Here is a 21,299-nt window from a genome sequence, read left to right on the forward strand (position 1 = left end):
CCGGCATGGGGTCCTTCATAGGCTGGAGGGTGGATATCTGCTCTGCCATGGACCTCCATGGGCTGCAGGGGGACAACCTGCTTCGCCATGGTCTTCACGGGCTGCAGGGGAATCTCTGCTCTGGTGTTTGGAGCGCCTCCCCCTCCTCCCCCTCCTTCTTCACTGACCTTGGTGTCTGCAGAGTTGTTTCTCTCACATATTCTCACTCCTCTCTCCCAGCTGCTGTTGCGCAGCAGTTTTTCCCCCCTTCTTAAATATGTTATCACAGAGGCACTACCACCGATTGGCTCACCTTTGGGCAGCGGCGGGTACGTCTTGGAGCCGGCTGGAACTGGCTCTGTCGGACTTGGAGGCAGCTTCTGGCATCTTCTCACAGAAGCCACCCATGCATCCGCCCCCTGTTACCAAAACCTTGCCACGTAAACCCAATACACACAGCATCAAGGCTGTCTCTCCAACCCCCCCCACCCAAAGGCCAGTAGGCTGGGGATGGGTAAGAGGCTGGGAGGGGACATAGCCAAGACAGCTGACACAAACTGACCAAAGAGATATTCCATACCTTATGACATCGTGCTCAGCAATAAAAGCTAAGAGAAGGGGGTGGGGGCATTTGTTTTTAAGGCGTTTGTCTTCCGAAGCAACTGCTACATGTACTGAGGCCCTACTTCCCAGCAAGTGGCTGGATATCGCCTGCTGATGGGAAGTAGAGAATAAAATCTTTTTGTTTTCCTTTTCTACTGTCTGTGGCCTTTGCTTTTCTTTATTAAACTGCCTTTCTCTCGACCCACGAGGGTTTTTTCCATCTTATTTTCTTCCCCCCCCGCCCCATCCTGCTGAGGAGGGGGAGTGATAGAGTGGCTTGGTGGGCACCTGGCATCCAGCCAAGGTCAACCCACCACAATGCCTAATACTTTAGACTGTTAATGTTAGGTTAGACATAGACAGCTGTCTAGCTGTAGACAGTGATCATTAGGTAAGATGATCCTTACCCCCCATATCTTGTGTCAGGTCAGGGATAAGTTGTCTCAAAGAATAGATGGTGGAAATGCCATAATATTTGTGGGGTAAGGGGTCTAAGTAGGCAACTGAGGTTTACCAAAACCACACTCTAAATGCCATCTAGTAGCCTAGTGTAGCAAGGTTTCCTATACAGAGAAATTGTCTGGATGGCTGTGTCCAAAGAGTTACAGTCAATAGCTCAATGTCCAAGTGGAAACCAGTGACGAGTGGTGTCCTTCAGGGGTCCGTACTGGAGCCAGTACTATTTAATATTTTCATCAATGGCATAGACAGTGGGATCGAGTGCACCCTCAGCAAGTTTGCAGATGATACCAAGCTGAGTGGTGCAGTTGATATGCTTGAGGGAAGGGATGCCATCCAGAGGGACCTTGACAGGCTTGAGAAGTAGGCCCATGTGAATTTCTTGAAGTTCAACAAGGCCATGTGCAAGGTCCTGAACCCTGGTCAGGGCAATCACCAGTATCAGTACAGGCTGGGGGATGAATGGGTTGAGAGCAGCCCTGTGGAGAAGGACTTGGGGTTACTGTTGGATGAAAAGCTGGACATGAGCTGGCGCTGTGCGCTTGCAGCCCAGAAAGCCAAGTGTGGCCAGCGGATCGAGGGAGGTGATTCTGCCCCTCTACTCCGCTCTCGTGAGACCCCACCTGGAGTACTGCGTCCAGCTCTGGGGCCCACAGTACAAGAAAGACATGGACCTGTTGGAGTGGGTCCAGAGGAGGGCCACGAAAATGGTCATAGGGCTGGAACATCTCTCCTATGAAGACAGGCTGAGAGAGTTGGGGTTGTTCAGCTTGGAGAAGAGAAGGCTCTGGGGAGGCCTTATTGCGGCCTTTCAATACTTAAAGGGGGCTTATAAAAAAGATGGAGAGAGACTTTTTACCAAGGCTTGTAGTGACAGGACAAGGGGCAATGTTTTTAAACTTGAAAGAGGGTAGCTTTAGATTGGACATAAGGAAGAAATTATTTACGATGAGGGTGGTGAGACACTGGAACAGGTTGCCCAGAGAAGTTGTGGATGCCCCCTCCCTGGAAGTATTCAAGGCCAGCTTGGATGGGGCTCTGAGCAACCTGATCTAGTGGAAGATGTCCCTGCCCATGGCAAGGGGGTTGGACTAGATGATCTTTGAAGGTCCCTTCCAACCCAAACCATTCTATAATTCTATATCAAAGTTGAGTGAAATAATAAGGCTAACTGTAGGCTTGTGGTATCTGTTTTATGATTTCTGATTATTTCTCTACCTCCCCATGAAGGATCAAACCTGTAGAAATTATTTGCATTTTGGTCTCAAAGTGGAATCTATTAACATGGTTAGCGAAAGCTGCCTTCCTCATGGATTTATGTGCTTTTCTGTTTTCTCATTTTCATAGTGGAAATAAGAAATAGAACAGGGTATTGGTAGTCCTAGCAGTACTACTGTAGCCTTTCAGATTGTTGTTTCCAAGGACAGTAATCCCCCAAATGGAAGAGACTTCAGGTTTCCTCAGGAGTCTGCAATCGAGCACTTTGGTTATCCCGAACTTCAGTCTTGCTTTGTCAGCTAGGAACTAGAGATTTTGGTCCTTCAGTTATCATAGGTAATTGTTGCCTTAAAAACCCAAGTAGAATTCAACAACATGTCAGTTTCCTGGAGAGACCAAACTCTTTTTAAAAAAATATATATGTATATTAAAAAATCACTTCTATTCTCAGAACATTTTACACATATCTAAAAGACCTGTCAGTTCTAATGTGTTTCAGTTTTCTGTCAGACATCTCTCAAAGTCTGAGACTTTTGTCTGTTATGAAAGATATCTAGGAAATGTAGGGACTAACTCTTTTGTCTGCTGTTCCTACTAATCAAGGGCTTTGAATGTGAGTTGGGTCTTCAGATCCTCTCTGTTTTTTTGGTTTGGTTTGGGTTTTTTGTGTGGTGTTTTTGGTTTTTTTTAGCAGCTGTTTTGCAATCAAGTCTGTTACTGAGAAAAATGATACATTAGCCTGGTTCTGGAGGTCATGCTGTAGTAAAAGCTTCACTCAGTGCGTGTGTGTATATCTATATTTTCCTTTTTATAAAGCAATTACCTCAGCAGGAGGAAAGAGGGTTATGATTCTCAAATTGACAAAATATTTTGGGGTTTTAACTTGTAGTTTCAATTTTGGGGCATTGTTTTCAGGATTTGGAATATTGTATTGCAGTAGTCTAATTGGAGGAGTTAGAAGGAAATGGGAGATCAAAGGAATTCAGGAATGAATAAGGGGGAAGAGGTCTGAGTGGTTTCCTTTGTCTTTCTTGGTTTGAATGAGTGATTATTTTAATCCATGAGTAATGCTTGGATCAATGGCTGTCTTCCATTGTGAAATGCAGAATAAGGTTAAGGTAAGGAAGTAAATACTCTTCAACCTATTGTCTCCCTGCTTCTCTCCTATACTTATAAAATCTCTACTTTCAGAGAGAAGTTGTAAAGGAATCTTTTTTGTCTTTAACGTTTCCTTCTAGTATGCAAGTTTATAAACATAGCTCCATGTGCTCAGCTGAAAAGGAAACCCTTTCCTTTTTTTGACAGCAAAACTTCATTGCCAAAATGTTCTTGTGATCCAGATGGCTACAGGTATATGATACAAGTTTGTCAGCTTTGGAACACATTTGAAAGGCAGGTTCTTCAAAGAGGGTGAACTTAGCATCAGTACTATGATTAACAGGTCTGGTTCTGCCTCCTTCAGCTTCTGAGACCTTAGAGATCCATTGCAGATTCTACTTTGAGGTAAGGAACAACTTTTTCCTATTTTAATCCTCCACTTGACAATAAAAGGCTCTAATAAGTACTGTGCCACTTTACCCCAGCTGAGGATCTGACCTTAACTAGCAGAGCTCCATTAAATTTCTAGAAATAAAAATTGGAGAAATCTCTAAAAGCATATCAGTTACCAAGACTTGTAATAATTCTGCAGCTAATAAGGTAGAGGAGCAAGAGGGTGGAATGATACTCATGGCTTAATCTTTCGGTGACCTTTTATTTTTGAGGGGAAGAAATGTTTAGGAGAGAATTTTGTTCTTGATCTGCTTGGTGCTGTTGGCTTGTGTGGCTTTCTTTTTCCTCTGGATACTCTTCTACCATTTTTCAACCTTCAGGAGTGGAGCTATTGCATGTGGAGCTTTGCAACAGGAGCTTAAGTTTAAAAATAAAATATCAGGCTGCCTTTCTGAAGATCCAGACATAGCATACACGCACAGATGCGATATCTTGACTGACCACAGTTATATCCATTACTGTGTTCAGAGCAATGGACAATGAAAAATGAAGAGTCTTGTTCCTCAAAACAAAAGAGGAAGAAATGTAATGCTTCTGCACCACTGGATACCAGTTAGTAAACAGTGTGAGAGACCCCTCCTCAGCAAGAGGACTGAAAAGCAGTAAAGCCACATGACTGTCAGGCATTCTTCATGCTGTTTTCTGCAGCTCCTGATGTAGGTGCTGTAATCAAGATAACAACATCCACTACTCTCCCTTCCTCCACCAAGCCAGTCATTTTATCATAGAAGGCAATCAGGCATGACTGTTCCCAATCACCTTGTTCGTCCTCCATATGCATGGGCATAGCTTCCAGGAGAATTTGCTTCATAACTTTCCCAGGATATCTAGGGTATTCTTATGAATTAAAAAAAAAAAAAAAAAAAAAAAAAGAAAAAAGCCACAAACAAACAACCCCACCAACACCCCTCCCCAAACCAAAACCAAAAAAACCCCCAAAGAAGAAGAAAAAGGGGGGGGGAGCTACAAACAAAATACCCCTTCTCAATTTCTAATAAGTTTTGAATTTTTTTTCCCCCCTGGAACTCTGCTGGACAGTAGAAAAATGAGTAAGTTGTCCAGTTGTTAGAAGTTTGAGAACAGAGTAAAAGGATTGAGCAGTTTGGGTACAATGGTTTTGAGAGAAAAGCCTCCCAGAGCCTACAATGTTTTGGGTTTATTACTAGTTGTCAGTCCTTGGTAAGAAAACTCTTTCCCCCCATCCCCATTATAAAACTCCCTTTTAAAATTGTCTATCCCTTTTCCATCTTCCTCCTCCCCCATGGGCTCTAATTCTAGGCTCTGCAGACATTTGGTTGAGTTGGCCTAAATTCTTTAGCAAAAGGCCTGGATTCTGTACAGCACACTGAAAATGGCAACTCCATTAAAAAACCAACCAACCAACCAACCAACCAACCAAAAACCAAACAAAAAACCACAAAGAACAAAAGTTGTTACCTTGTGTGTGGTGTATGATTTACCTACCTGCTGCCAAACTGTAAACTTACAGTGTGCTACAGAAGCTTCCATTTGTAACTGTTGCAATAAGTTAATGTTGGGATTTTTGAGATCCAGGCACAGAAAGGTTAAGTGGTGTAACAGGGAGGGGCTGGAATCTGGAAACCCACATTCAGTTTCTGGCTCTGTCAGAGACCAGCTGTGTGATCTGGAGCCAGGCCAGTTCACCAGTCTGTGCTTCTGTCTGATTAGTTGAAGGAGTAAGACTCTTCATGGTAAAGATGCTCACTTAGCTTGTTTTTCACACAGAGCCTAACAGAAGTGTGGGCTCAACCTATATCATTCAAATAAGTGGGTATCAACTGCACAGAATATAAATGGAATATTAGATGTGCTACTTAGAATATATAATTCTGCCTTTTTGTTTCTCACATACTACCAGCAGGTTATGAGTCTTCAGATTATGTTCAATAATTTGAAGCTGTTTGAAAACCAGCTTTTGTCTTTTGTCTCTGTGAGATAGTAATTTCTGTTGTTTTACTGTATTTTAAATGGTTTATTTGTAGTACATGAGTGGAAACTCGAGTTGCATCATATTGTCTTGTTTCCCTTTGGTATTCTACAAACAATTCCCTCTTCCTGCCTCTCTCCTTCCTTCTATCCCCTGTGGGCTCCCTTTCTCCCTCTCCCTCCCTCCTGCATGCACACCCTCGCTCACACATGCTCTTGCTCTCCTGCTCTGTCTGGCTTCCCCCCCCTCTGTTTCTGTCAATCCAAATAAAGCCATGACTCTAACATGGCAGTGGAGATTGAGAACTACTGCTTAGTCTGCTTTCCAAGTATTGATGAACCTCTGGTGGTGGTGAACAGCATTGACAGCAAAGAGTTTATATCCAGCAGCACTGTATCTTATACTACGTGTTTGGAGTTGCAGTAAAATAAGGGACTTTCTCAGGCCAAAGCTTAAGAAGGTTTTTTATTGACATTTTATATAGTGCCTCTCTTTAAACTTCACTACATTGCTTCTTCATAAATATATATAAAAACAAAATCCTGGTCAAGTTTAGGGTTTTCCTACCTTTGGACCCTTTGACTTTTCTTGAATTTATCTAAATACCTTGATGTATTTTTGGGACATTTTTTTTCCTTCTTTTGAGAAGTTCCCATTGTCAAGTAAGCATATTTGTGTGAGCTTTCCAAAAAGTCCTTCTTCCTGGGACTCATTCTTTCAGCCTCTCTTCTTAGGCCTGGAAAACTGAAAATCTCTTCCTGTATTTACCTTGCTTTAAGACTAAGTGCTCTCTGGGGAACTGTGTTGGATTCTTTACTTTTTCTGCCTTAAAAATATCAAGGTTTTGGGGTTAGTCTCCAGATTACACATTTCTTAAGGTTAAGGAAACAATCCAAGGCCTTTCTCTGAAGTTCACTGTCCCATGATTTTCTTTTTCCATAATGATGTGCCTTTCTCCTTCAGAGTATTTAAATAAAACATATGAGGACCAGGTTTGAAGTTGGTGATGATCTGAGGTGGATAAGATCATTAATTATCCATTTGTAAATTACAAGAAGCTATTTGTTTAGTTCATAGGGTTAAGTAGAAAGTAAGAACAATATATTCTGAATTGGAGGGGGAGGGTACTTCTCTCTTGATAAATTAGTCTTGATCTTAACCCTCCTTGTGACAAGAAAGGTAATTTTCCTCATATGTAGTTTGACTATTTATACATATTACCAGGAATAAAGTTTTTGGGAAACTGCCATTAATTTTCTCTTTCCCAACTTTTACCCATATTTTGAGGATGAAACCCATGTAGTCCCGCTATTCTCAAAATGAAAGCAAGCCTAAGGCAGTAGAAATCCATTTCTTAATTTTAAATTTATTTTTGCTTGCTACTTTGGTTCAAATGCTTGAAATTCTGAAGTATTTATAATGGCAGGAAAAATAAGATGTTATACAATGAATTTGTAAAAAGGGGAAAATAGCCACAATATATTTCTAGTGTCTACATGTAGGGACTGTAGCTTTTTTAAAGACACAATTGGTTATAATTTCTGTCCCCCTAGTTATGGGCCTCATTTACATGAAGAAAGTCTTAGTTGTCTTTTTTTTTTTTTCTTTTTTTTCCTTCTTTGTGATCCATTTCCTGTTTGGTATTTCTCAGGAGGAAAAAAAAGAAAATGGATCTTGGTGATTAACCCAATGGGATGGAAGAACACCATTAGAAGCTTTAACATCTTGCCACTTTTTATATAACTCAGCTTTAATAATAGATCTCTCCTTAATTTGAATGCTGGAATAGGGGAAAGAGCAGCAGCCACAAATTTAATATGCTAACTATTTGAGAGATGAAATGCAAGGTTAACAGAGGGTTTGTTTGTTTCCTGCATTAAAACCCCCCACGTTTCTTTTATAGACAGGACTTTTTCTTGAAGTGCACTGTGGATGTTTCATTTAGTTTCTGCTAAATACGAATATCTGTGTATTGCATAAATGATGACGGTTGAGCCAATATACTTGCCTTATTTTAAATATTGTATATCTAGGCTTGTTAAAAACTACAGAAAATAGTGTTTCTTGAAAGGAGCAAGTAGGTGGAGACAGAAGTTGAGGGGGAGGAGAAAGAAGCAAGGTTCTTATTTCTTCCCAATGTATGGTATTTCAGTGTCTGTATATATGAAATTAAAATTTGGGACAAAGTAAAGTGTTTTGGACAACATGGAAATGTTAGTGTCAAAGTGCTGTTCCTTCCATTCAGGGATGTCATTGTTCAGCAAAACTGTGACCAGCAGATTGCTATCACTGTCCCAAATGGACGGAGGCCTTGCACTTACACAGAGGGAGAGGATCTTTTGGGATTGAGGAGGTTTTTTTGCAATCTAGTGATAATCACTGGTGTGAGATAACTGTTAAAGGCAATTTGTCAAATACTGCAGAAGTGTATATTTTCATACCTGGAGCAAAGATGCTGGCTGCTGTTCCACCAGTGAGTCAGTGGGCAAATAATAGAATAATAGAATGATTTGGATTGGAAGGGACCTTTAAAGATCATCTAGTCCAACCACCTTGCCATGGGCAGGGACATTTTTCACTAGACCAGGTTGCTCAAAGCCCCGTCCAACCTTACTTCGAACACTTCTAAGGATGGGGCATCCACAGCTTCTCTGGACAACATGTTCCAGTGTCCCACCACCCCACGCCACTTCCAGTCTTCCCCCAAATTTTGCTGTTAGTACTATTTGGAAATGACATTGATTAGGGAATGCAAGTTTTATTTAAGTAACTGAAATGCACAGACAGCATGACCTTAGCACATCTCAGTGCACAAATGTGCAAATCTTGCTCTTTGTCTCCTTTATTTGCTGTGTCTTGACACAGAATCACAGAATGGTTGAGGGTGGAAGGGACCTCTGGAGGTCATTTGGTCCAAACCCCCTGCTCAAGTGGAGCCATCCAGAGCCAGTTGCCCAGGACTATGTCCAAATGGCTTTTGAATATCTCCAAGGAAGAAAACTCGACAACCTCTCTGGGCAACCTGTTCCAGTGCTCAGTCACCCTCATAGTTAAAAAAGTTTCCTTAAGTTCAGATGGAACCTCCTGTGTTTCCATTTGTGCCCATTGGCTCTGGTCCTGTCACTGGGCACCACAGAAAAGAGCCTGGCTCCCCCTTCTTTGCACCCTCCCTTCAGGTATTTATATACATTGATAAGATCCTCCCTGAGCCTTCTCTTCTCTAGGCTGAACAGTCACAGCTCTCTCAGCCTTTCCTCATAGGAGAGATGCTCCAGTCCCTAATCATCTTTGTGGCCCTTCGCTGGACACAGTACTCCAGGTGTGGCCTCACCAGTGCTGAATAGAGGGGAAGGATCACTTCCCTCAACCTGCTGGCAATACTTTGCCTAATGCAGTCCAGGATACTGTTAGCCTTCTTTGTGGCAAGGGCACATTGCTGGCTCATGTTCAACTTGGTGTGCACCAGGACCCCCAGGGCCTTTTCTGCAAAGCTGCTTTCCAGCTGGGTGGCCCCCAGCATATATTGGTGCCTGGGGTTGATCCTCTCCAGGTGCAGGACTTGGCACTTCCCCTTGCTGAACTGCATGAGGTTGCTGTCAGCCCATTTGTCCAGCCTGTCGAGGTCCCTCTGGATGACAGCACAACCCTCTGTCGTATCAGCCACTCCTCACAGTTTTGTGCCATCAGCAAACTCACTGAGGGTACACTCTGCCCCATCATCCAGATCATTAATGAAGATGTTGAACAGGATCGGACACAGTATTGACCCCTGGGGTACACTGCTAGTGACTGGCCTCCAACTAGACACTGATCACCACCCTCTGGGCCTGGCTGTTCAGCCAGTTTTCAATCCCCCTCACTGTCTGCTCATCCAGGCCATACTTCATCAGCTTCTCTATGAGGATCTTATGGGAGACAGTGTCAAAGGCCTTTCTGAAGTCTAGGTAGACAATATCCACTGCCGACTACGCCAGGGAAGAAGGAAGGTGGGGACGTTCATCTACCAGGCCAGTCCCTTCATCATAGAAGGTTATCAAGTTGGTCAAGCATAACTTCCCCTTGGTGAATTCATGCTGGCTACTCCTGATCACCTTCTTGCCCTTGATGTGCCTGGAAATGGTTTCCAGGATTAGCTGCTCCATCACCTTCCCAGGGATCAAGGTGAGGCTGACCATCCTGTAGTTCTTTGGATCCTCCTTCTTGCCCTTCTTGAAGATAGGAGTGACATTTGCTTTCCTCCAGTCTTCGGGCACTTCTCCCAATCACCATGATCGATCAAATACTATCGGGAGTGGCCTTGCAATGACATCAGCCAGCCCCCTCAGCACTCGTGAGTGCATCCCATCAGGGCCCATGGACTTATGTATGTCCAGTTTGCTTAAGTATTCTCTGACCTGATCCTTTTCCACCAAGTGTACATCTTTCTCCACATTTTCCCCCTGGTCTCTGGGACCTGGGATTCTTGAAGGTTGGTCTTGCTAGTAAAGCCTGAGACAAAGGCGGCATTCAATACCTCAGCTTTTTCCATGTCCTGTGTCACCAGGTCCCCTGTCTCATTCAGTAAGGGGCCCACCTTTTCCCTAGCCTTCCTTTTGTCACCTGTGTTCTTAGAGAAGCCCTTCTTGTTGTCTTTGACATCCCTGGCCAGATTCAATTAGATTTGAATTTTAGCTTTCCTAACTTCGTCCCTGGGTGCTTGGATAGTGTTTCTGTATTCCTCCCTGGTTATCCATTCTTGCTTCCACCCTCTGTACGCTTCCTTACTGTGTTTGAGTTTGGCCAGGAGCTCCTTGTTCATCCACACAGGCCTCCTGGCATTTTTGCCTGACTTCCTATTCCTTGGGATGGAGCTCTCTTGAGCTTGAAGGAGGTGATCCTTGAATATTAACCAGCTTTCTTGGACCCCTCCTCCCTCCAGGGCCTTATCCCACGGGACTCTTCCAAGCAGAACCTTGAACAGGCCTAAGTCTGCTCTCCTCAAGTCCAGGTCCGTGACCTTGCTTTTCACCCTCCTCCCTGCCCTCAGGATCCTGAACTCTACCATCTCATGGTCACTGCGGCCAAGGCTGACTTTGACCTTCACATCCCCAACAAGCCCCTCCTTGTTGGTGAGCAGGAGGTCCAGCAGAGCACCTCTCCTCATTGGCTTCTCTGTCACTTAGAGGAGGCAGTTATCATCAGTGCACTCCAGGAACCTCCTGGATTGCTTATGCCCTGCTGTGTTATCCCTCCAGCTGTGGATGTTGTCTACCTGGACTTTAGTAAAGCCTTTGACACCATTTCCCACAGCATTCTCCTGGAGAAACTGGCTGCTCATGGCTTGGATGGGTGTACTCTTCACTGGGTAAAGAACTGGCTGGCTGGCCGGGCCCAAAGAGTTGTGGTGAATGGAGTTAAATCCAGTTGGTGGGCAGTCACAAGTGGTGTTCCCCAGGCCTCAGTTTTGGGGCCAGTCCTGTTTAATATCTTTATCAATGATCTGGACGAGGGGATTGAGTGCGCCCTCAGTAACTTTGCAGATGACACCAAGTTGTGCGGGAGTGTTGATCTGCTTGAGGGTGCAAAGGCTCTACAGAGGGACCTGGACAGGCTGGATCGATGGGCTGGGGCCAATTGTATGAAGTTCAACAAGGCCAAGTGCCGGGTCCCGCAATGCTATAGGCTTGGGGAAGAGTGGCTGGAAAGCTGCCTGGTGGAAAAGGACCTGGGGGTATTGGTCGACAGCTGCCTGAATATGAGCCAGCAGTGTGCCCAGGTGGCCAAGAAGGGCAATAGCATCCTGGCTTGTATCAGAAATAGTGTGGCCAGCAGGACTAGGGAAGTGATTGTCCCCCTGTACTCGGCACTGGTGAGACCATACCTTGAATACTGTGTTAAGTTTTGGGCCCCTCACTACAAGAAAGACATTGAGGGGCTGGAGCGCGTCCAGAGAAGGGCAATGAAGTTGGTGAAGAGTCTAGAGCACAAGTCTGATGAGGAGCGGCTGAGGGAACTGGGGTTGTTTAGCCTGGAGAAAAGGAGGCTGAGGGGAGACCTCTACAGGCTCTCTACAACTACCTGAAAGGAGGTTGTAGAGAGGTGGGGTCGGTCTCTTCTCCCAAGTAGCAAGTGATAGGATGAGAGGAAATGGCCTCAAGTTGCACCAGGGGAGGTTTAGATTGGATATTAGGAAAAATTTCTTCACCAAAAGGGTTGTCAAGCATTGGAACAGGCTGCCCCGGGAAGTGGTTGAGTCACCATCCCTGGAGGTATTTAAAAGACGTGGTGTAGACGTGGCGCTCAGGGACATGGTTTAGTGGTGGACTTGGCAGTGTTAGGTTTGCAGTTGGACTTGATGATTTTAAGGGTGTTTTCCAACCTAAATGATTCTATGTTTCTATAATGTCACTCTTACCTGTCTTCTCTTTAATCCTAACCCATAAACTCACAGTTGGCTCCTCATCCATCCCCAGGCAGAGTTCCATGCACTCCAGCTGCTCTCTCACATAAAGGGCAACTCCCCCTCCTCATCTTCCCAGCCTGTCCTTCCTAAAGAGCCTGTATCCCTCCATTGCAACACTCCAGTCATGGGAACCATCCCACCACGTCTCCATAATCCCAACAAGATCATAGCCCTGCAACTGCACACAGATCTCTAACTCATCATGTTTGTCCCCCATACTGGATGCTTTAGTGTACAGGCACTTCAGAGAGGCATGTTGGCTTCCTAGAAAGTGTTTGGGGGGCTTCTCTATAATGGTGCCTTGTAGGCAGTTCCTCGCTTACATGCAGTTGCTGGAGGTAACCCCGCTTAAGCCCCATTTTGTTGATTTTGTGTTCCATTCCTGTCACATCATCCCAGGCCCTTTGCTTGTGGACCTTCTCCATCACTCCCTCACAGGGCTGCTGATTATTCTCTCCTTCTCCCGTCATTCTTAGTTTAAAGCCCTCCTTATGAGGTCAGCCTTTTTCTTGACAAAAATAGCTTTGCCCTGCTTAGTGAGGTAGATCCCATCTCTCCCAAGCAGACACTGATCTGCAAACAGGGTCCCATGGACATAGAACCCAAAACCCTGTTGCCAACACCAGTTCTGCAGCCAGTTACTGACATGCATTATCAGTTCCCCCCTCCTCACACCCTTGCCCCTCACCAGCAGGATTGTGGAGAACACCAGGGCCCCCATGCCCTTAACTACTGTCCCCAGAGCTCTGTAGTCACTTCTGATACTCTCCAGGTTGCCCCTAGCAGTATCATTGGTGCCCACAGGGAAGAACAGGAGAGGGTAGTAGTCAGAGGGCCGGATGAGCTTTGGTAGCCTCTCCACAATATCCCGGATCCAGGCCCCCGGCAAGCAGCAAACCTCTCTAGATGATAGTTCAGATATTAACATCTTATCTGAAAATATACCACAATTCTCAGTTCTATATGCCACATGGACAAAAATGAGGGGAGAAAAAAAAAGAGAGAAAGGCACACGTGTTTCAGTTTCTTTTGATAGTGTAGCTCGAACTAAGTTTCTGTGTTTGTTTCTCCTTTGAGCAATATCTGAATGTTACAGAAAAATGTGCAAATATTAAAGTAGAATTCCTTACAAAATGCTTCATCCTGACTTCAACGTGGTGCTTGTTAAAAACATGAAATTGAAGGCTATTCAGCTGTACTTAATATTTGTTGCTCTTAGCTGCTGTAAGATTAACCTCTTCTATGATTCTGAGCTGCTTTTGTGGGAGAGATTGTTGTGACATTAAATCTAGAACTCATTAGAAAGGTTCTTTTTTATAATCAGTAGCTATTACTGATCTCTCAACTCTTTATTTTACTTTGTTGCAGAAGGGTTAGAGATTTTTCTGAAGTTATCCTCGAGGTTGCTGGCTGTTTTCTCGACAGTGTCAGAATATTAAAGAATGTTAACAGTATACACTAGCGATGGTTGTTTTTTACCTCTTATTGTGCCAGGCTGAAGCGGTTATGTTTATCCTTTTAAAAACCTCAATTTCTTTTTTTTCCTCCCTCCTTCTGGTTCTTATTTTGTAAACTGGCTTAAAGTTTCCTTAAAGACACACAGAAAGGTTTTTGTGGTGTTTCTAAAGGGGCCAAAGTTTAAAGAGGAGAGATTGCCCCCCTCTTCTACATAATGGAGCTTTCAGGGAACCTCTTTTAAAAGGCATGGTTACAGCCTTTGTATTGAAAGGTGTATCTGCTGCCGGGGTTTGCTGATGCAGACAGGCTGTCTGGTGATTAACAAAGGTCTTTAGACTTTGGAATCTGGCAGGGGAGTGCGGTGTCTTCTGTGCGAAGAAAGACGGCTCCCAAGGGACGAGGACAAGGCAGTCTGGAGGGGGTCCTCCTTTCTGCTTCCCTGTCCTCCTGCTGGAGGTTACTGTGTTTTGATTAAGTCCGTAGAACTGTGTAAGACTGTTGCTGGAATTAATAAACACATTTATCTTTCATGAGTTAAAAGAACTTTTGGAGATCTGTGCAAATGATTGTTCAGGAAGAAAAGGTGCTGTTTTGACAGCACATGAGAACATATACTATTTGTGTGTGTGTGTGTGTAGGTAAATCATACAAAAGAGGGAGAGTCCTGTTCTTAGATGATGGTGGTTTTGTTTTGTTTTGGCTTGGTTTTTTGTATCATCCAAGGGAAAAAAAAAATCTTGTACACCCGAGATGAATCTGAGAGATAAGTGAGGCCATGTTGTGCACAGGCAAGAAGCTATGAGCCACTGAGTGCAGTTGTCTGAGCTAAAATGGCTGCTCCCAAAGCTCAGAGGAGTAGGGCAGCTTAGTGAGTCTTAAAGCTTCACTGGCATAGGGGCTCATACATCTTGAAAGTGCAATAAACACATTCAGCAGAGCTGTAGCTTGTTTGGTTGAGATTAGACTAAGACTAAGCTTGGGGAACAGATAGTGAAAAATAGATGATCTGCTTTTCTGTGAAGTGCTCTAAATGCAGGAGTCATTTGCTCCATGGGGAAAAAAAAAATGTTTTCAGGTCTAATGGACTGTGCTAAAGGAGACATGGAGTGGGGCTTCACTCACTACTGTAATTTGGTCGCAGAACAGATAGTAACCTCTTCCACAGTGTTTGATCTGGTGCTTGCAAATAAAAGCTCGAATATATTAATCATTGCAGCTTTGCTAGCTGAAAAGAAGCTGGTGCACCATTTGTGCTTTTTTTGGTTGGTTTTGTTGTTGTTGTTGGAGGTGGTGGGGGGCACATGTGAGAACACTAATGTAGATTAAACATGAGGAGTGTCTGTGTGCTCACTGTCCAGAAATAGACTTGCCAGAAGATTATTTTAGCAGGCTATAAGACAAAGCATTATTTTATGCAGTGTCCTCTTGTTATCCCACAAGCATGGGGTCGTTTACCCGGTGTGCAAGACGCCAATGTACACACAGGGCAGAGGTATTTTATTGCATGTTTGCGCAAAGTTGGGTGCTAGGTGGTAGCTCCACAAAGCTAGCACACTATACTAAAGAACTACCGCATATTTATCTTGTTACATGATTAGTAAAAACCCGCCCAAATTTATGTTTATTGGTTAGTAATTACTACTCCGTTTGTCGTTGGTTAGTTCTATGTAAATTAGCACGCATGCTCCTTGCAGGCGTGGGGGGCAAGTCTTTTCAGTCTTGTATTGAGTCGGTGGTCGCGATCTCCCCCTGTCGCCTTTACCTTTTCCCTAGTTACCGCAGTGTTTTCCTGACTTCATGTTTCTTCGGCACTCCCCCAGTCTTCGGTGCCTTCTAGGGCAGGATGTTCCCCTTTTATCAGTCTTTTAGTTCCTCTTCAAGGGCACAGTCGTTAGCTAGGCATGTGTTGTTTATACAAAAAGTATCTTGTTTCACAAGGCCTTTATGGCCTTTTTATGGCCTTTACATCACTCTCTTTGTGCCCTGGTGTTTTGGGGTTTTATATTGGGCATAAATGGCTGGGTTTTGGTAGCAAGGGGCTGCAGTGTGGGAAGAGGCCATGAACAGCCAGTTCCAGCCAATTCTGAAACAAATGGAAAGAACCCATTGCAAGCCAAACTTTCAAAGAATCAGAGGAGCATATGGTGCCTCTGTTCAAACATATTTAAGAAAGGGTGGTTGCCAATTGGGGTAGGAGGTGCACTCTTGGAAGGAGGTGCTCCACACGGGAGCAGTGGCACCCTCAAAAGGGACCGCGGCCCATGGTGGAACCCATACTGGAGGAGAGCAGTAAGAAGCAAGGAGCAGTGGAAGAAGATGAGTAAGAAATAAGGAGGGGCAGAAATAAACCATTATGTGCTGACCCCAACCTCCTGTGCTGCCTGTCACCTCACTGAAGGAATTGGAACTGATTGGGTGTAACATGTGGCAAAAACCAGGGGAGTTGAGACTAAGGGGGTGGTGGATAATAAGTGTCCGGCTTATAGTTGACTCTGGGGAAGGGGGAGGAAAGGTGTTTCCCTAATTGTTTGTTTCACTGTTTGCTTTCTTTCTCGATATCCAAATCAGTGATTAAAAGTTCATGTTGACAATAAACTAAATGAAGTAAAATTCCCTTAGTTGAGACTGTTTTGCCTGCAGCAGGTTTTCATCTTGCTATAGAAGTAGTTTTACATTCTACAGTAAATACATGGAATTTTCACAGTAAAATGTTTTTGTCTGCTATTGCGTCTTGGACCTCTGGAACTCCTAGGTTATCTTGGCCCAGTGCAATGTGTGGGAAACTTAATAAATGAGTTATTGCTTTAACATAATAGGTTGCTTTTGTGCCCAATTGCTGTGCAGGGCAGGAGGGTCTCAGCCTTTTGCATTTCTTGTATTTTGTGTGTCCTCTTGTTTATGGCAGTACATAAGCTAAGAGTCTAGTGATAAGTTTCTCGCCAGTGTTCTGTGATGTGGGATTAATTGGTCACATAATGAACTCGATCTTACCAAATTTTGTTACTTTGTACATTACAGTATACAGAGGTTTGGGATTAATCAATGAAGTCATGAAGTGTTTAGGGAAGATCACTGTTACTTATGTTTCCATTGTACTTTTGCAGTATTCCTATTCTTCTTACTGCCCATTGCTTCCTCAAACTCCTATCCCACCAAAGATATGTCCCCAATGACAGACTATAATGGAACTCTGTAAGAGTTATAACAAAGAGTAGAGATGTTCTCGGTGTTTGGTGGAATTAATTCCAATGCACAGCATTCTATTCTGGATACACATATTTAGATCTCACTTTGCAATTATGCTTATGTTTTCCACTGAAGTCAGGAATTCTAGGATTTTGAAAAGAAAGACAAGTGTTTCCATTTTAAGGGGTTTTTTTAATCACTGGTAATGAAACTGGCAGGACTTTCTCAGCTTCCAAAAAGGTTAGAGTGGGTCTTATAGAAGCAGAAACCACTTTCATCTGTAAGTTTCAGTGCATGAATGTTTGGGAGTAATGTGGTTGTTCTTCTAGCATATAGCTGCTAGTCTCTGAATGAGACAGACTTCCTAACAACAGCTCTCTCCTGAGTAATGGAAAAACCTTGTTGCCGTGAAAAGCCGAAATCAGGACTCAATAGTCGGGATGACTATTAAGCAGGTATTCTTTATTGCAGCGCTGGGCAGCACTGGGCATCGCTCCGCCACAAGTGCTCCGCCAGGTTAGCACAACACATCAGTTCATATACAGCAAAATCATACATATTCATCAGATTTCCTGAAAAGGGCAGTCTTATGGTGATGAGTTCCCGGAATTCAGTTACATAGTCCAAGCATGCGCAGTAAAATTAGGGTTAGGGTCTTTTCACCCTCCCGGTGGTCTTCCATAGTCTTCCTCACGTTGTCCGCTAGTTGAACTTTGGGCTTCCTTTGTCCATATATAGTCATTGAGTTAGCTCATCACTCCTTCGGCCTTGGAATGTTACAAGGGGGTCGATTTAAGCTAGTTCTTTGGTGCTTATCTTTGGCACAATCGTCCTGAGTTCCTCTTATCAGTGATTTAATTAGGAAGCTTAACGAGCTTGCTCAAGGCCTGCTTAGTCCTATCAGGTAAGAAGTCACAGGAAATGTCCCACCATCAACTCTGCTCAGCAGGTAACCAAAACTATCTTTGCAGGGGAAGAGAACAAAAGAGAACAAGGATGCAAGTGAAACTAAAAAAATGCAAGTCTATGTATTACAGTAAGGTCTTAGTCAGGGATTGTCAGGGATTTAACCCTTTCATTCCCCCCTTTTCTTTTGAGGGCTTGTAGCTTACTTGCTACAGTCCTCAATATACAGTCTTATTATGTCTAAAACGAAGCTTAAAATCAATAAAATTACTATTAAAATAGTAAGGCTCTTTTAGCTACGACTAGTAAAATATTTCAAATCTTTTAGGCCTAAAAGGGTGTTATCCTTAATTATTTTACGTTTGCAAAATTCATAATATTTCATCCTTTTCAAGGGTCTGAGTAAAATACCTTCCCGTTTCTACTTGATGCCTAATATTGTTTCTTTTCCAATCGCTGTACATGCCTCTGCTGAATTCGGTGACACCAAAGAAAACATTTAAGAAATACACAAACAAATATTCCTAAAATCGCCACAGTAATTAATCCAATGAATAATTGTTTCAACCATCCAAAGTTGGGAAGCCAAGAAGTCAATTTATCCCATAAATCTCGAAGCCTCAATGAAGTATCATCCAAAGATACTTCCTGGAATATTCGTGCTTTCTCCCAGAGTGCATTTAGATCTGCTTCTATCTGCTTATCTTTATTGATATATGCACAGCAACTGGTATTAATGATCATACATACACCTCCTTCTTTGGCAGTCAATAAATCTAATGCCATTCGATTTTGCAACACAACCTTACTAAGGGAAGATACTTCCGTCTGTAAATTTTTTATAGTATTTATGGTTACATTTTCCATCTGCTCTAGAACTGCGGAAATATTTACCATGGCCTTTTCTAGCTCGCTTACTTCTAGCCACGGTACGAACCATCTAACAAAGCTATGAAATTTTGTTCCCCTAATTACAAGGGGCTTGTCTTCTCGCTTAGCCCGTCTCCAGGACATTCTCAAAATACCCCTAGGTATTTGGGGCTGATTATATATTTGATCCTGACTAACTAAATGACCTATGGTACACCTTCCCTTCCATCCTGCAGGGAGTTGCTTTCTGCTGATACCATCACCACACAGCCACCAATACCTGTCGGGTAGTCTGCAGGGTCCGTCAGTGGCTGTGAGATTAGCTCCATAAAATGATCCTTTGCTTACCCATCCAACCGATGTATTTCTACTGGCATCCCACTTTGTAGGGCTATAGGTTTCACGTTCAATCCCGTCAAATTCCAGGTTCCTACTTCTACCGCAGTCTTGTTGATCCAATAATCATCCCACCCGTTCCTACAGGAATAGTTATGATATTTGTGGGGGGGGGGCACGGACAATTATTGGATCTTGCCTTCCATAGGCAACTATTATTGCTAACTAGAATCTGGGTGTTATAATCTAGTATCTGTAGGTCAAATCTTGGTCCGATCCCATAGCTTGAATTATCATAGCTACAATATCCTCCATCTCATTTTTTCCAAAACTCAGGCCAAGTATTATTGTCACAATTCCAATGAGTCGACCCTATGCCGTACAAAGGGAGTCTCATGTCACCTCTCGGTAGGTCAGTACAAATCCAACAATCCTTAGCCCCTGCAGCATTCGCTATCATCTGAATCGCATTATAATACAAGTTCTTGTTCCAAGCATCTACTGATAAGCTTAAAGTCAATAAAGTTATCGTCGTAACCGTAATTTCAAATCTCCAGCACTTTCAATGTTCCATCGTGGTTCAGAAGCTTTCTTTACTCAGGAGTAATGGATCCAAGCTGTCTGCTCTTTAATCTTGATTGCAGTGAAAGTGGTTAGCAACACCTGATAAGGTCCATTCCACTTCTCCTCCAATGGGTCTCCTGAAAAATTCTTAACATAAACCCAATCTCTAGGGCTAAATGGGTGGATCGGGTGATCTAACCCTTTTGCTCTGGTTCCCAAAACATTCTTATTAATCTTTTCCAATTGTTTTCCTAAGGATATAACATAATTTTGTAAATAATTATTTCCCAGCTGATTCAAATCTTCCCCTTGATATTTGGCCTGATATGGCCTCCCATATAATATCTCAAAAGGGCTCAGATTTTCTTTGGCCCTAGGTTTTACACGTATCCGAAGTAGTGCAATAGGCAGTGCTTGATACCAATATAGGTTTGCTTCTTGACACATTTTAGCTATCTGTTGTTTTATCATGTGGTTCATTTTTCTACTTGCCCGCTGGCTTGTGGTCTGTAGGGTGTGTGTAATTGCCAATCGATTCCTAATAGTTTGCTGACCTGTTGCACTACTTCTGCACAAAAATGTGTACCCCTATCTGATGAAATGACCGTAGGTACCCCGAATCGAGGTATTATTTCATTTAATAATACCTTAGTTACTTCTCTTGCTTTGTTTGTCCTACAAGGGAACGCCTCTGGCCATCCGGAAAAGGTGTCTGTAAGTACCAATAAGTATCTGTACCCCCCTTTTCTTGGAAGTTCAGAGAAATCAATTTGCCAGTGGTCCCCTGGTACATTTCCTCTCCCAATACTTCCTAATTGTGCCCGGTTACCTGTATTGGGATTATTTTTCAAACGTATTTCACATTGCTGAGTCACCTGTCGAACTGTAGTATACAGATTTCTCCCTATTAATTTTTGATTTAAGAAATTATACAGGGAATCTGCCCCCCAATGTGTCTTATTGTGTTCTTCTTTAACAACTCCCCATACCTGTTTGGCAGGAATTATAATCCTGCCATCACTCAAGTGGGCCCATCCTTTGGAGGGAACCTGCCCTCCCATTTCTTCTATTAATTCTTTATCAGCCCTAGAATATTCAACATTTTCATGGTCACCTAGACTCCTACTTCTATTATCCGGAATTAAGGTTAAAATCTTTTGCATTCTCTCCGCTGCCTGTTTAGCCTCATAGTCAGCCAACCTGTTACCTTTTTCCTGGTCAGTGTTACCCTTCAGGTGTCCTCGGCAGTGCATGATGGTGACTTTGGTTGGCAGTTGGACTGCTTCTGATAGGTGAAGGATTTCCTCAGCGTGCTTGATCTGTCTCCCTTGTGCGGTTAGTAGTCCTCGTTCCTTCCAAATTGCTCCGTGAGCGCGGACAACTCCAAAGGCATATTTGGAGTCTGTCCATATATTTATCTTTTTCCCTTTTGCCAATTCCAGGGCCCTAGTCAGGGCAATAATTTCAGCCTTTTGAGCTGATGTTCCAGCAGGTAATGATTGAGATTCAATTACTTTGCTTGCTGTTGTCACCGCGTACTCCAGCCTTTCGAATACCTTGTCGGACGAAGCTGCTTCCATCCGTGAACCAGGAGTCTTGTGCATCTTCCAGGGTTCCTCTTTTAAATCTGGTCTGCTAGAATATACAGTCTCTATGGTTTCCAAACACTCATGTATCAATGATTCAGATGTCACCCCACTGAGGAAAGAAGCTGGGTTCGTAACATTAGTCACTTCAATATTAACATCGTCTGGTTCAACTAGAATAGCCTGGTATTGT

At 43.4% G+C, this 21,299-nt stretch overlaps 1 protein-coding gene across 8 annotated transcripts in view; it reads left to right on the top strand.

Annotated features, from left to right (window-relative positions):
• Positions 1 to 21,299, top strand: part of LOC140650624 (zinc finger protein 462-like) — a 118,670-nt gene that overhangs the window by 16,641 nt on the left and 80,730 nt on the right. The window contains exon 2 of one of the 8 annotated variants that reach the window (XM_072859185.1): positions 3,565 to 3,762. The exons of the other annotated variants lie outside the window; for them this stretch is intronic. The gene's annotated coding sequence lies outside the window, so the exon portion shown is untranslated. The remainder of the gene's footprint in view (positions 1 to 3,564; positions 3,763 to 21,299) is intronic. 8 annotated transcript variants of the gene reach the window in all.

The sequence above is a fragment of the Ciconia boyciana genome, chromosome 4 (assembly GCF_034638445.1).
Source record: "Ciconia boyciana chromosome 4, ASM3463844v1, whole genome shotgun sequence".
Lineage (NCBI taxonomy): Eukaryota > Metazoa > Chordata > Aves > Ciconiiformes > Ciconiidae > Ciconia > Ciconia boyciana.